Here is a 13,697-nt window from a genome sequence, read left to right as displayed (position 1 = left end):
GCCATCACTCCAAACATCCCCCCTTCCTTCTTCCCCCAGCTTTGTATGCTGAGCATGACATCACATGGTCTGGAATATCCCCTGAGCTGTTTGGAGTCAGCTGTCCCAGCTGTGTTCCCTCCCAATTCCCTGTCCACCCCCAGCCTACACCCCAGCGGGGTGGGATGAGAGGCAGACAAAGCCTTGACTCCGTGTAAGCACTGCTCAGCAGCGTGGAAAACATCCCTGTTTCCAGCACAAACCCAAAACTTAGCCCAAAACTAGTTACTATGAAGAAAATTAACCCTACCACAACTAAAACCAGCACAACCTGTCTTACACAGTGTCCATCTATCTTTAATTTTCAGCGTGAACCTGTGGGAATCTGAAAGCAAAAAACGTGGTGTTCCTGAGATGAAAATAATGCTGATGTATCTGAAAAAAATGCAAATACTTTATGAACTGTAATCTTGCAAACTGAGATATACAAATTTATATATATTCTATCATAAAAGCTAATTTCTTCTAATGAAATCTTCTGAAAACAAAACAAAAAGAATGGCGCTGCCAGGAAACAAGAAAAACACTATTTGATACAAAGCACGATGTGCAACTGTTTTAAGTCCTATAAAGCATGTAGTAAAGTCAAAATTACTTTATATTGCACAAAAAAATATACGAGGAAATGTAAGAGCTTTAAATTAGCAAAGTTTCCTAAAGTAAGTTTATATCATGGTGTAGTAAAAACAGCATTTATTGTTATCACAGAGTGGAAGTAACGATCAGGCTTGTCATGCACTGTTCATTTTGCTCTTTAGGTTATTGCCTTTTCTTTCCCTTTTTTTTTTAATTAAAAGCAAAAAGGTTGTTTTGCTGTGCAAGATATTCTTTATGTTGATACTCTGTTTCTTGCTCTGTGTGTACATTAACTGCTGTAAGAGGCCTCACTGGGCTCTTTGGATGCTACAGCAATGCAAATGATTAATACAAACACTGCTGGGAGATTATTACGGCAAAGGCAGCACCAGATTATGGAGAGAAGGGCAGTAACAGCATCCAGGAATTCCTGAGCTTTCAGTTCAGACCAGCCTCCAGCTTTCCTCAAGTAAATTGCTTCACATCTTGCTGCTCTTATCCTCATTACTTAGAGAAAATAATGCTTCCTCAGTGTAGTGTAAGGTGACTACAGATAATAGAGAACCTCTATAAGTCTTTAAGTGGAAGAAAGTGTTATTATTAAAGAGGTTTGGTTCTTTTTACTATCGTGCATGTCTTTGTCTTAAATCTTATTTGCAGGGGAAAAAAATCCACATTACTTGAGAAATTACTCTAATTGTCTTTTTCAGGAATTAGACTGGTATTGTTTTAGCATTAGACTGATATTAATAATCTGGAGGTCATAGATGGGAGCTACTGCACACAGTATGTATATATGGAGTACTGGAAATAGAGCAATCCCTTTAGGGTCACCAGATAAACAGTGAGAAGTGGAGAGCAGTGCATCCTGAACAGTACATCCAATATTCTGCCCACGTGACAAACACTAAATCAAACCTTTTGTGGTCAGCTGCAGAGCAGCACAAATATCCTCTCCTGGTTTGCTTTCCCTCTGTCCCCAAAATGATACTGTACCATTACCAGAGTGGGTATTGTGAATTTGAACAAATGCATACGTTGTTCTTTTGCAAAGAACTCCCATGTACAGTTTCTAATTAAATGGCTTTAATCATTCCAGTTCAATCAACCTACATAAACATCAAATATCAAAAAGGAATCTCTGCTCCTGTAGTCCTTCGCTGCCTCCTCAGAATTGTTCTCGGCAATATAAATGATGTTTGTTCTCCTGTTACTGCATCTCCAGATAATGAGCAGTTTTATTATAGTTGAAGCATTATCCCAGCATGTATTTCCAAGAAGTATATGACAATGAAATAGTAATTTTTCATTATTTTTCTTAATATCTTTCGACCATCTCTGCATCTGATAAATATTTATACTCAGCTATGTATAGAAATATATTCCTCTTTTCTAAATTACCCTCTACTGCAGTTGCTTTTTATGACTTTTTTTTCCCCCTCTTTTTATCCATCATCAAGCTGTTTGTAAGGTCATCTCAGTATTTTGCATGAGCCCTTTTTCTTCTTTATATTTGTTTGGAATGTGTGCTATGGGCAAAGGAAGCATTATCTAGTTAGGGTAATTTTAAATTTTACTTCAGATCTATTACAGACTGCTACAAAGTATTTTGGTTTTTTTTTAATCTATATCTTAATGCTAAAATTATAATGACACTTTTAGAAGCATTACTTAACGATCTTGTTTTCAAGGAGACTGTATCATAAAAAGGGGTGTCATGTCTTGTTTCTTACAAGATTTGTTCCTTTTTTGTTTGAATGTCCCCCTATCATACAAGGTTCATTACAACTAATTATAGAAAAATCTTTGTTGTAGTTACCCTTGGATTTATTATGTAGTTCCCAAAAGGGAAAAAAAAAAATCCCAAACCCTCTGATTATATTGTTTTCTGCAAAAAGAAACTCTGAGGCAGCAAGTTTGGCCAATCTGGGAGAGAGATTGCACCAAAATACTTTGTGTAAGTAGTGTCTCATCCTTTTCAGGGGTGAAAAAAGGAGAACGAGAGATTGGAGTGACAGAGGGATGTGTGTGGGTCTCCTGTTTGTCCTTATTTTTAAAACTATATCCTATTTCACAGCAAATATTAAATATGAGGCCAGTTCTCCTGATGTGGGAATTGTTTCCTTCTACTGCTGTTATATTTATATTAGTGATTGTGAGATGGGCAATTCACATGAAATGCACTCTCCTGTTTTAATTTTGGTCTCACCTAAAAATAGAGATTCTATATCAGAAAAGCATTACAGAAAATCATGAGATGAAACATAGAAAGGAAATATTAAACAGCAAGAGAAAGACCAGCTATATTCTGTCCAAAAAATCTTCTCTCTATGTAGCACTTAGCACTGATTATGAGGAAATAAAGACATTGCCCTCTAAAATCTTGACAATTAAAATCCAGCTGTTTGTTGCTGCATCCTAATCCTTTTTGTCTTATAGGTTTCTGGATTGATGGAATTTTAATTTAGTGGGTGCATAGTGAATTTATTTGCAGAATTGTGAATCTCCCTGTCACCAATCAAAGTGTGAGGAACACTATCTTTGTGACCACAACAGGCTCACTGGTACACATTTCTTGACTGCCCCTTGTTCCATGCAAGGAGAGAGTCATTGGTGATCTGGGCAATATTGAAAATATATGTGGGGTGGACCTGTTTTCCTTCTAATTTAAGAAGGTAAAGACATGTGTCTTCATTGCAGATCTTTTCAGGCAATTTAAAGTGCAAGATGTACATATTTTAAGCCTGTTTGTGATAGTCCTCTGTATTTTTTGTTAATTTACTGTTGAATGTTTGGATTCTCAAGTATTTGTTATTATCTGTTTTTCTCAAGTGAATGTTAACCATGGCCTTGCACAAATCTGGGTATGTTAGATGTAATTGGCAGTATTATTGATATTTGCAGGCATGCACTGTTTCAAAGGATAGCATTATAATGAGTCATTTTTCACTTAGTCATCCTTTCTTCCTCTGCCACTGTAGGCTAAGTTAACTCCACTGATCGCTAAATGAGAGTTTGAACCTATATTTTTATTGCCAGTGATGTCAGAATTCATATGAAGGAATTAATACGAAGCCTTTTATACACCGAGTGGAAAAATATAGTGCAGTGAAAAGCTACCTGTTTACGTGGTGGTCTTGGTATTGAGAAAAATCTCTTGTGCTTTACGACTTCTTATTTTATTATATAGGACCCATGAGAGTTTGATGACGTTAGCAAGTGTGAGAATGAATGCACAAGTGTTTCAACAGATGTCAAAATCATGCATTGTTTTGTATTTTCCCTGTTTTCAAACGCTTTTGTTTCTAACAACACCTTCGTCCCACCGGAAGGAAAAAAAATTTAGTTTTGTGTGTGTGTACAGTATTTACTGATATGTTGCAAGGCAGCTCTGTAATGGCTGTAGTGACACCAAGGCAGCTAGAAACAAAATCCAAATCCTGGATTTAAAATTCCCAACAGGTGGAACAGAGCTTATTGCATCTGCCAGTGTATTTCAAGGCTTTTTAACTACTGTAAAGAAAAGCCTTTTGTTGCTGTTTTCAAACAGAGCATAACATTTGCTAGAGAGTTCATTATTTAAGAAAAAATCAGTAGTTACTAAACAGGAGAAACGTTTGGCAACTGTAAGCAAAGGAAGGAAATTGTGGTTAAAGATGGTAAAATGTCTTAGCATGTATATGGGTGATATTATGAGTCTTGTATGTGTCATGTAAAGCGTTGAACAAATCAGTAATTTCCACATTTACCAAAGCTTTCAGTTTGCTTCAGTGGCGCAGTAAAACGGTGCAAGTGTCGTAACAGTTGTAATTTTGTTTAGTTTAAAAGAATGTCTGTTAGCAGAATTGTACTATATCAGAAGTTTGGAGATGTTGAACTGATGTTTTGTAAGTCATGAAGTGGATTTTTTTCTTTTACAAGGAGAAAGACTTAATTTTTTTTAAAGTACCTACTTATAAGTTGATGTTTTTATGCAGTTGTATTTTGTCTATAAATAATGTTATTAAAAGTTGTTGTCTGTGCTTTAAAGAGAGATTTTTAGATTCTTTTGAGAATGTGTTCATCTTCCCTTTTGTGCTTGGAGGTGAAAACTATAAAGGGTATTTTTGTATGTGTTTTTACTTGCAGTTATAGGGTTGGCTGTCTTTTACCTGTACTGATTAATAGAAAACTACAAGGTCTACATTCATCCAAATTTTTGATTGCAGCACGTAAGCTTATAAACTTCAAAATTCAAGATATTGTTCAAAAAATTGATGCTGAAATGCATTAATATTATTCCCTTTCCCCTTGCTTTGTGTATAAAATTTCCTTGAAGAGCTGCATATACTTTTGATGCCCATTGCAGAACTGGTTTTTATCCTGTGCCTTTTATCCTCACGTGTTAAGGCAGCCTTTGCCTAGTGCAGTAGTCTTTACTTTTGGCTCTTTCAGGCCAGTGTCTCTGACCACAGAGCAAACGCTTGCAACAGTCAATATTTCTTTCTTCCCTCAATAATTCTGAAAGGACTCCGAAAACTGAAAAACTGACTCCCAAAGGTGATTGAAACTTGTAATTTCTTTTTGCTCGACGTGAAGTTCCATAATCCTTCAGCACATTACAAGGTTGTCCTGTGGCATTAGGGTATTAGTACTAATGGAAAGACATAGTTATTACAAACAATTCCAAATTTCACGGTGTGTGTCTTAATAGCAGAAAGGGATTTTCTCATGATTAAAAAGAAAAATGGGTGGCAAAATGAGGAAGAAGTGCTTGTTACATAGGGGGATCCCCTGGAGGCCTAATTACTGAAAAAAACAAATAGGAGGTAAATGTTCAAGATGTTTACAGGTTAAACATTCCATAAGTATCTTTTAAATAAGAGTATCTGCAGCCTTGGAGCAGCTAATTGCTCAAGAATCACAGCCATTTATGCTGCCTCATCTTCCCCTGGGATCGACACTCACAACAGGATAATTCTTACCCTGATATAAGTGTCACAGTAGGGACTCAGTGTAATTTGCTGATATGACATCAAAAATAGCATTAAGGTAATTGCATTTTGCACTTGTAATGTTTCACAGGCAGTAATATAACTGAAAACTCCTCTTTTATTTTATTTCGTTGTTGTTGTTGTAGTAACCTGGCTGTTCCCCACAAGAACCACTCTCTTTCTTTTGAACCTCTCTTTTTTCTCTTGAGGTACGGTAGTGAAGTTACTCAAAAATTTTGAGGCTTTTTTAGCATCTACAACAGTGAATTGTATCCAATAATCAGAACTGAAGAACAAACTGAAGTAGGTAATACACTGTTTAACTTGTGAGATATTCTATAGACTGAGCTGATCCATTGTGTGACCTGTCCTCAGCACTGTTCCACTGCAGTTTAAATTGAACCCTTTGTCCCTCTTTTTTTCTGGGGGAAAAGTTAAATGTGTAGATTGTTGTTGCTGTAGTTGTTTGAATGTAATTCAGTTCATAAAACTAAATTTTTGTGTTGAAAAACTAAATTATCTGTGACACTAACTTGTGAATTGTGCAACCTATGCAAGGAAGCCCAGTATTTGCAGCTTTTAGGATTACCTGGTTTTATAGTTGTTTTTACAGTCTGGGGTAATGAGAGTGCAATGAAAAAGTGACTACATCGAGAAAACCAGACCTTAGTTTGTTGGAAATTTGGTATAGAGATCAGGGTTTAAATTGAGCTCCTCTAGTTTATGCCACGTGACAGAATGACCCAAATGTTCCTCACCTGGGATAAAGGAATTGGATTTAATCATCATTTAGACTCAGCTTGACCAGAGATTTTGCAAAGCTTTGCAGTAAGTTGGTGATGTGTCTCTCAAATCTTTTATCAAATCTTTATGCCCAAGTCTTGAGAAGCACTTTCTTATTTACGTGTGAAATCTTATTCAGATGATACCTATCTTCTTATTTGGATGATACCTATTATCCTATTTAGATATTTTAGATTAGGTTTACAGCTTTGGCATTACAGGAAGGATGATCACTCATTAAACCCTGGTCCAGAGAAGCTGAGGTATCCCAGCCACGACAAATATGCGGGATCAGACTTTGAGCTTTTGTGATGCAGTGTAATGCAGACGACTTGAAGAAGTGATGGTGATGTTCAAACCAGCCAGTGTGACTGGTGTGGTGGTTGGCCTGCAAAGCCTCCACTAGCTGCCCCACTGAAAACTGCTTTGGAACCAGCTGTGAGTTGGCTCTGCCTCATCCAGACCTCCATTAACTTCTTGTAGGGGAAAAAAAAGGTATTTGTTTACCTGACTGTGAGGGACTCGCCAACCATGGCAGACAGTTTCCTGCCAAAGACTGTTCATGAAAATGAGGAGAGGAGCCATGTTAGACTGAATATTTATTTTTGTAGCTGCTATAATTTTGATATCAAGAAACAACCATTTAAAAAGAGGTTACTCTTCATTACAAGAGGCACTCTGAGCATCTCAGAATAAAGCCTAGAATTGAAGGCTAATACAGATGATATAGTCGAGGACTCTCCTTCAATAGGGTGAGTCACACAGAGAAAAAAAAAGCTACATTTGAATATAATTTCATTTTGCCATTGAACACTGGTAGAGACCCATTTTGCAGATAGACAAATGCTTGTCATTACTTTATGTTCAAAGGCAACATTGAAAGTGACCTGGAACAGGCAGGAACTGACTTTTTTCTACTAATATGATATGAAAGTTTTATCGTATTAGGAATTTTCTGTCATGGTGGATTAGTATCAGGTCATATTAATGTTCCTTTTTACTAACTTACAATGAAATGTGCTAACGTGACTACACTATCACATGAGAAAAAAAGGCAGAATGATTTTATATTAATGTGATACCGTAGAAAGATTTCAATACCTCTGTCCCATGACAAGGAGGAAGAAGTTAAAAATAAAATAAAATATAATGGCTTGGGACAAGGAGTTCGTGTGGGTTATTTTTCCCAGGGATGAAACTCCTTCCCTCACCCTCCCTGCCCCCTACATCATGTCCATATTTGTTTAATGGTTTCTGGATTTTTGAAGTGATTAATTTTGAAGCAGTTTGGGCCTGATTGTGTAATTATGGTTGCTCTCCCATTTCTAGCTAAAAGTCATTGGGAGCTGCAAATACTGAGTACCTGTACAAAACAACCCAAGGTGTTCCAGGCTGATTCTCCCTTTATTTTCAGCAAAGCAAGTGTTGACTTCTCAAAATGTTGATCTAGAAGCCAAATTAAAAATAAAAAAAAAAAAGGAGGCGAGGGGGAGGGGGAAAAAAAAGAAAAAAAGAAAAGCCATCATATTGTGTCCATGCTCCATTATGCACAGAATGCTGTGGCCAGAAATAATTAACAGGCACAAAGGGTGGCAGTTAGTCATTTGGCTGTATGATTGTACCTGCAAGGTTTCTTTCATCTGGAGCCAAAATCTGATAAAAATGGATAATGTTTGAAATGTTCAGTCTTATCTAAATTATGGCCAGAAAAAGCTTGGGTTTAATCTTGGCTCCAAATTTCATACAGGACAAAGTAGATGAGTTTGGCTCCTAGACTTAAATTCAAGTCATCTCTAATTCTGAAAGTCTGTGGTATGGCTTTCAGTGTTTCCTTTTGACACAGCTAATAATATTCCTAAAAGCTTTGGTCTAAAGTAAAAGGGATCAAAGCCTTTCAAAAACTCCAAAGAGGTGATAAATTAAAACAGAATTATTTTCAAAAGTGCGGGATTTCTTCATTAGATGATACCCATGAAATATGTCTGGGTTTCCCTCTGGAAGGGGAGGAAACATATTTAGACCAGGTCGAGGACATGTGCACTCCTCTTGCTGCATGTGTACAACCTCTTACTTCAGGCTCTTGGCAGGTAAGGGGAGGAGAACACCACCCCCTCACCCTCCTTTTCCAGTCTGAAGGGCACATCTGTATTTTCCAGTTGCTACTCTAAGTGATATCAGTGCCCTTGTGCCCGGGCTGGAGCCTGTTGTCCTGTTGCTGTTTGTCACACCTGCCCTGAGTGGGTTGTGCAGTGACGCCTTCCAAGAGCGCTGCGGAGCTGCAGGGAAGGGCTGGAGGTGTTGTGCCACCTCTTGTGTATTCACACCTACAAATCAGATAGGCCTTTGGGCTGGAAAGAATGGGAAGGGCAGGCAGGGCTGGTGGGCTCTCAGCCTGTGTCACGGGACAGGACACTCTCCATCAACTGATGTCAAGAGAGCGAGCAAGTCTCCTGCTGATGCAGGTTGTTCCAGCTGATTTATGACCAGGTCATGGCATTCTTGAGCTGATTGTCACTCAGATATATAAAAAAGGTGGACTCAACCCAGGAAATTTAGAACCTGAAATGCTCTGCATCATTCAAAATGCTGATTGAGAACCTTCCCTCACCCTCCCTGCCCCCTACATCATGTCCATATTTGTTTAATGGTTTCTGGATTTTTGAAGTGATTAATTTTGAAGCAGTTTGGGCCTGATTGTGTAATTATGGTTGCTCTCCCATTTCTAGCTAAAAGTCATTGGGAGCTGCAAATACTGAGTACCTGTACAAAACAACCCAAAGTGTTCCAGGCTGGTTCTCCCTTTATTTTCAGCAAAGCAAGTGTTGACTTCTCAAAATGTTGATCTAGAAGTCACTCAGATATATAAAAAAGGTGGACTCAACCCAGGAAATTTAGAACCTGAAATGGTCTGCATCATTCAAAATGCTGATTGAGAACCTTAGTGCAAGCAAATCTCCTAATCCATGGCTCAGCACGGGGGTAAAATCCAGCTGGTAGCAGATACTGTGGAGGGGGTGTGGAAAGCCAAGCTGAGCTTGGTCTTTCTGAGACATGTAGAAGAACATCATATTAGAGAGGAAAAACTCTGAAGTTTTTATGTCAGCATGTTGAAAACATGTTTGTTAATCACTTGTAGTCATTTAAAAGCTCTTGCTGGTTAGAGACCCTGGGCTCTTCATCCTAGCACTGTCCCCCTGGGTTCAGAAGCTTCTCATCAGAATGGCCTCAATTAAAACAGCAGCACCACTATCTGTAGATTACTGCTTTCCATCATTTATACTGTGTTATCTCTCTCTTCAGACTGACTTTTAATTTTTATGTTTGCAATTATAAGTGATTTATAGGAAAATTCATTGCACGATCTGTCCAGAACCATTAAATTCGCCTAGGTTGAATAGCCTGATGTTCACCTGGAAATAACCACATCAGAGACATTATCTTACTGAATTTTAGCTACTTTAGAAGTATAAAGCTTATCTTTTATTCTTTTTTTTTTTTAAACTCTCAAGTACAGTGGTGGGGGAGGGGGAAACATTTTTAATTCATAAGAGGTAATTAGCCAAGTCTGAAAGGTGTGCACTAATTACAGAACGCTCTATATCTCGTGTGGCTGATTGCAGCACAGGTTTCTGAACGGTAGCTGTGATTTTTTTTTCCCAAACACTGTTCAGTAATTTGAAATGTTATTAAGGGATTAACTTTCCATACGAAAAGCTAAACTAATACTTATTATACAGATTATAACAGCGAGTGGCCTGAGGAGCTGTTGAGGCCATTATTTTGTGGGCTGTAGTCACTGCCAAAGAGCGAGGAGAGTGCTGGATAACCATCCCAGCCAGGGGAATGTGCAGAGCTCCATCCTCTGCTGCTCCTCGTCCCTCCTGCCTCTGCCAACACGAAGCAAGCTGATGGGCTCCGTTTATGAACACGACTCCAAAATGAAGAGGCAGAGGAGAAAAGGGGTGGGGATTGTTTTGTGCTGCGTTGTTCTGCAGTGGTTGCGAATCAGTCAAACTACGCCGATCTTGGTGAATTTTTAGCTGTTTTGGAATGTTATTGTCACCTTACTTAGAGGCCAATCTTTGGGAAAAGACTATTATAGGTTTGCTGTTTTGAGAAAACAGCTGAGCAGTACACCTTTAAATATTTATTTCAGTTTGTTTGATCCGGGGTAAAGTTAGTTTTTGCAGTCAGCAATTTCAAACCCCATTAAATAGCTTGTTTTGATTTACTCTCTGTGGTGGTGTTAGCTGCTGTTTATTTTCCCTCCCTCCTCCCCAGGTTTTATGCTCTTTATAGGGTCATATATTTTCTCTTTGTGTGACCTCTGATATTTGTTCAACACATGGGAAATCAAGCTGGATTCCTCCAACCTAAAAGTGTGAGGCCACGGCTGGAGCTAAAGGATTGTATCTACAGTGAAAACCTCCCATTCCCTGTGAACAAGGCAATAGCAAATGCAGACCTGATTTTAAATGAAGGCCATACAGCTGTGACCATGGAGAGTGGATGTGGGAGTGTGTGGCACAGCAGTTCGTGCCAGTGGAGCTGCAGAAGGAAGCTCTCAGATTTCTCTGCTGAATATGCTGGCACTTAAGTGTTGGGGCTCAGATTGGGGCCGTAAAAAGCAATCAGGGGATGGAAAATACCTGTGTACAGGTTATGCCTCCAGGGAAAATGTAACCTTATTTTGGAAAAGAAAGAACTACACAATAAAGTCTGCTGATCCTTTTAATTCTGTACCCTGGTTTAGTGTTAAACTCCAACATCAGCACCATTCCCCTCCCCCTACCTCCTTCCAAAAAAAGAAAACAACTCTGCCATCATTGCTAAAAGAAATTACTTTTGTGTGAAAAATATACTAGTTGCATCATATTATTTGCAGTGACTTGTATTCTTTGTCTTGGAAAGCACCTGGTCAGTGCACGTGTAAGTCTTCATTAATAATTTAAAACAAATTTCCTTATGACTTTTTTCTCTGCCTTTTTGCCTTCATTCTGGATTCTTTGATAGATCAGCTAGCACAGTGTTCTTCCTAAAAGAACTTGAATCTTCTCTTTAACAAAGGTCCAAACTATTTTATTGAAAATTAAATTATCTGTTCTCCCCTCAGCCCACCTTATTAATCAAGGCTTCCTTTGCTTTGCTTTTCAGTGCTGTTTCTGTTTGTAAAATTACAGCTCCTACCCCCCTGTTGGTGCTGATATATGATTGAATAGCTTATTGAATGCACTTTGTCCACATTTCTGGAATACATTTGCTGTTCTAAATATTTTAATGCTTTCGGTTTCCAATATGAAACTTGGGGAAATGGTTCTGAACATCTCCACATCAGGTTCTCATTGCCTCCCTTTGTCTATCCTAGTATTAATATCCTTTGAGACTTCCTCCTACAGGCATCTCTGAAACCCTTAATTGAACCACCAGTGTGCTTGTTTGGAGTGTTTCCCTCACTTGGCTTTCTAAAATGATTTTTAAGCTTTCCCTACACACGTTTTCAGTTTCCCTAGGCTTTCCCTTAACTAATGGCATTATGATGGTCTCTTGTCTTCTGGGATCCCTCTTGAACTACATGAACTTGTAAAGTGTCAGTGAAGACTTCTCTCAGTTTCTGTACCCACTTTTATTGCTCTCTTGGATATCTTATGTGTAGTCTGTGGGCTTCCTTAGGGCTCAGCACCCAAGTAGCCGTGCAGCCCTTTGCAAGAGAAGAAAGGGGTGTAAGTCACTGCATTGCTCCCTTGCATGGGCTGCCAGTGAGCTGAAGGGGAAAATGTGTTGTACCAGGAAAAAGCTGGCCCAGGTCACATTAGCAGTGGCTCAAGCAGTACATTCTTTCGACTGGTTGTGTCAGGATGTGCCGATGGGGCGCTTCCATCCTTAGATGAGTTCTCTAATCAAAGTTAGAAAGCTCAGACGTGGCAGCCAAGTCTTTTAGGGCACAGCTCTGGTTTATGCGTGAAGTCGAAGTTTTGGGAAGCCTTGCAGAAAAGATGAAGATCTGCAGAACACCTGGTATGATGGTAATTTTGAACTGTTTCTCTTAGAAGTTTATTTTGATTTTGAAAAAAGCATGCAAAACCCAATGGCCTTTCCATTCAGCAGAGGTCAGTTACCACGAGAAACTTCACCTGTCCAGTTTTGATCATTATGACAGGGTAAGGAGCCAGATAGGACTGAGAAAACCACTTTGCCCCAGTAACCTGCTGCAAAGCACCATTGTGAAGGACTGGCGTGGTCTGTGCTGTCTGCCATAGTATCAATGAGAGTTAATATGCTGTATTCAGGTATGTTGGATCAGATACAGTTATATCTTGGAATAGTTGCAAATTAATTCTTTAGATATTCCAAGTAGTCATCACATTTTAGTTTGAACCTTTCCACTCTCATTCTGGAAAGCAAATTCTTAATTCTTGGGTTTGACCTGGTTTTTTAAAAAACCCACCCAAACTAGGAAAAACTGTTTTTTTTCTCTCGTACTGAAGGACTTTGACTGTATTATTCACTTTTGGTTTTGTTTCACTTGGTTTAGCCTTTTTCTTTTTATACTTAATCAAATCTTTCACTTCTGATATTTTATGGATGGGTTCAAAAGCTTTTTTGTTTGTCTTATGTATTGTTCCATATATCTGTCTTGAGCCATGTTGGCTTCTGTTGTCATTTTGACACTGATTTACTGGAATGAACTTATATTTTAAACTCTGTTATACTGTTCTTTAAATGCCTCCCATTCCACATTAACATTTCTCAACAACAGTTAGTTCTAATTAGTTTTTTTCCAGCCTGTTTGCAAATCTCTCATGATGCCTTCTGAAAACAAACTTACTGAAGAATATCAGACATTTTAAGAAAATAAGTGATCAAGTGCTGCTGGTAGTTCATCTGTGTTCTGTATGTGCTTGTGTCCAATTATATATGTGTCTAATAGTCATTTAACTCACAAAGGAAAAGTTTAATTCTATTAAAAGGTCTGCTCCAGAAAATTATTTTTTCAGTGACCTCTTGTAAGTGGAGTTTCAAAGGCTTATGAGTAGGTAATGGACATCTTTATAGTTTTCAGTGAAAGAAATTTGCAAATATGTTAACATTTTTATTCTGTTATAATCCAAACAGCTGAATAATTTGCTTCCTCATCTGTCTTTTATGTGCTGTTGCGCATCCATTATGTGTCCTCTACAGCAGCAAAAAAAACTGTGCAGAAATGCTTCATTCAGTGTTCATTTTTTTCTAGGAGGATTGTTTACAGACAAATCTATTTTAAATATATTTTAAACAGTGCCTGTGGATGAAAATGAGCATAGGTACATAGAAAGAGAGAGAAAATAA

Source organism: Neopelma chrysocephalum, unplaced genomic scaffold, assembly GCF_003984885.1.
Source record: "Neopelma chrysocephalum unplaced genomic scaffold, ASM398488v2 Primary Assembly neopelma1_323, whole genome shotgun sequence".
NCBI classification, from domain to species: domain Eukaryota; kingdom Metazoa; phylum Chordata; class Aves; order Passeriformes; family Pipridae; genus Neopelma; species Neopelma chrysocephalum.
This window is presented reverse-complemented; position numbering follows the sequence as displayed.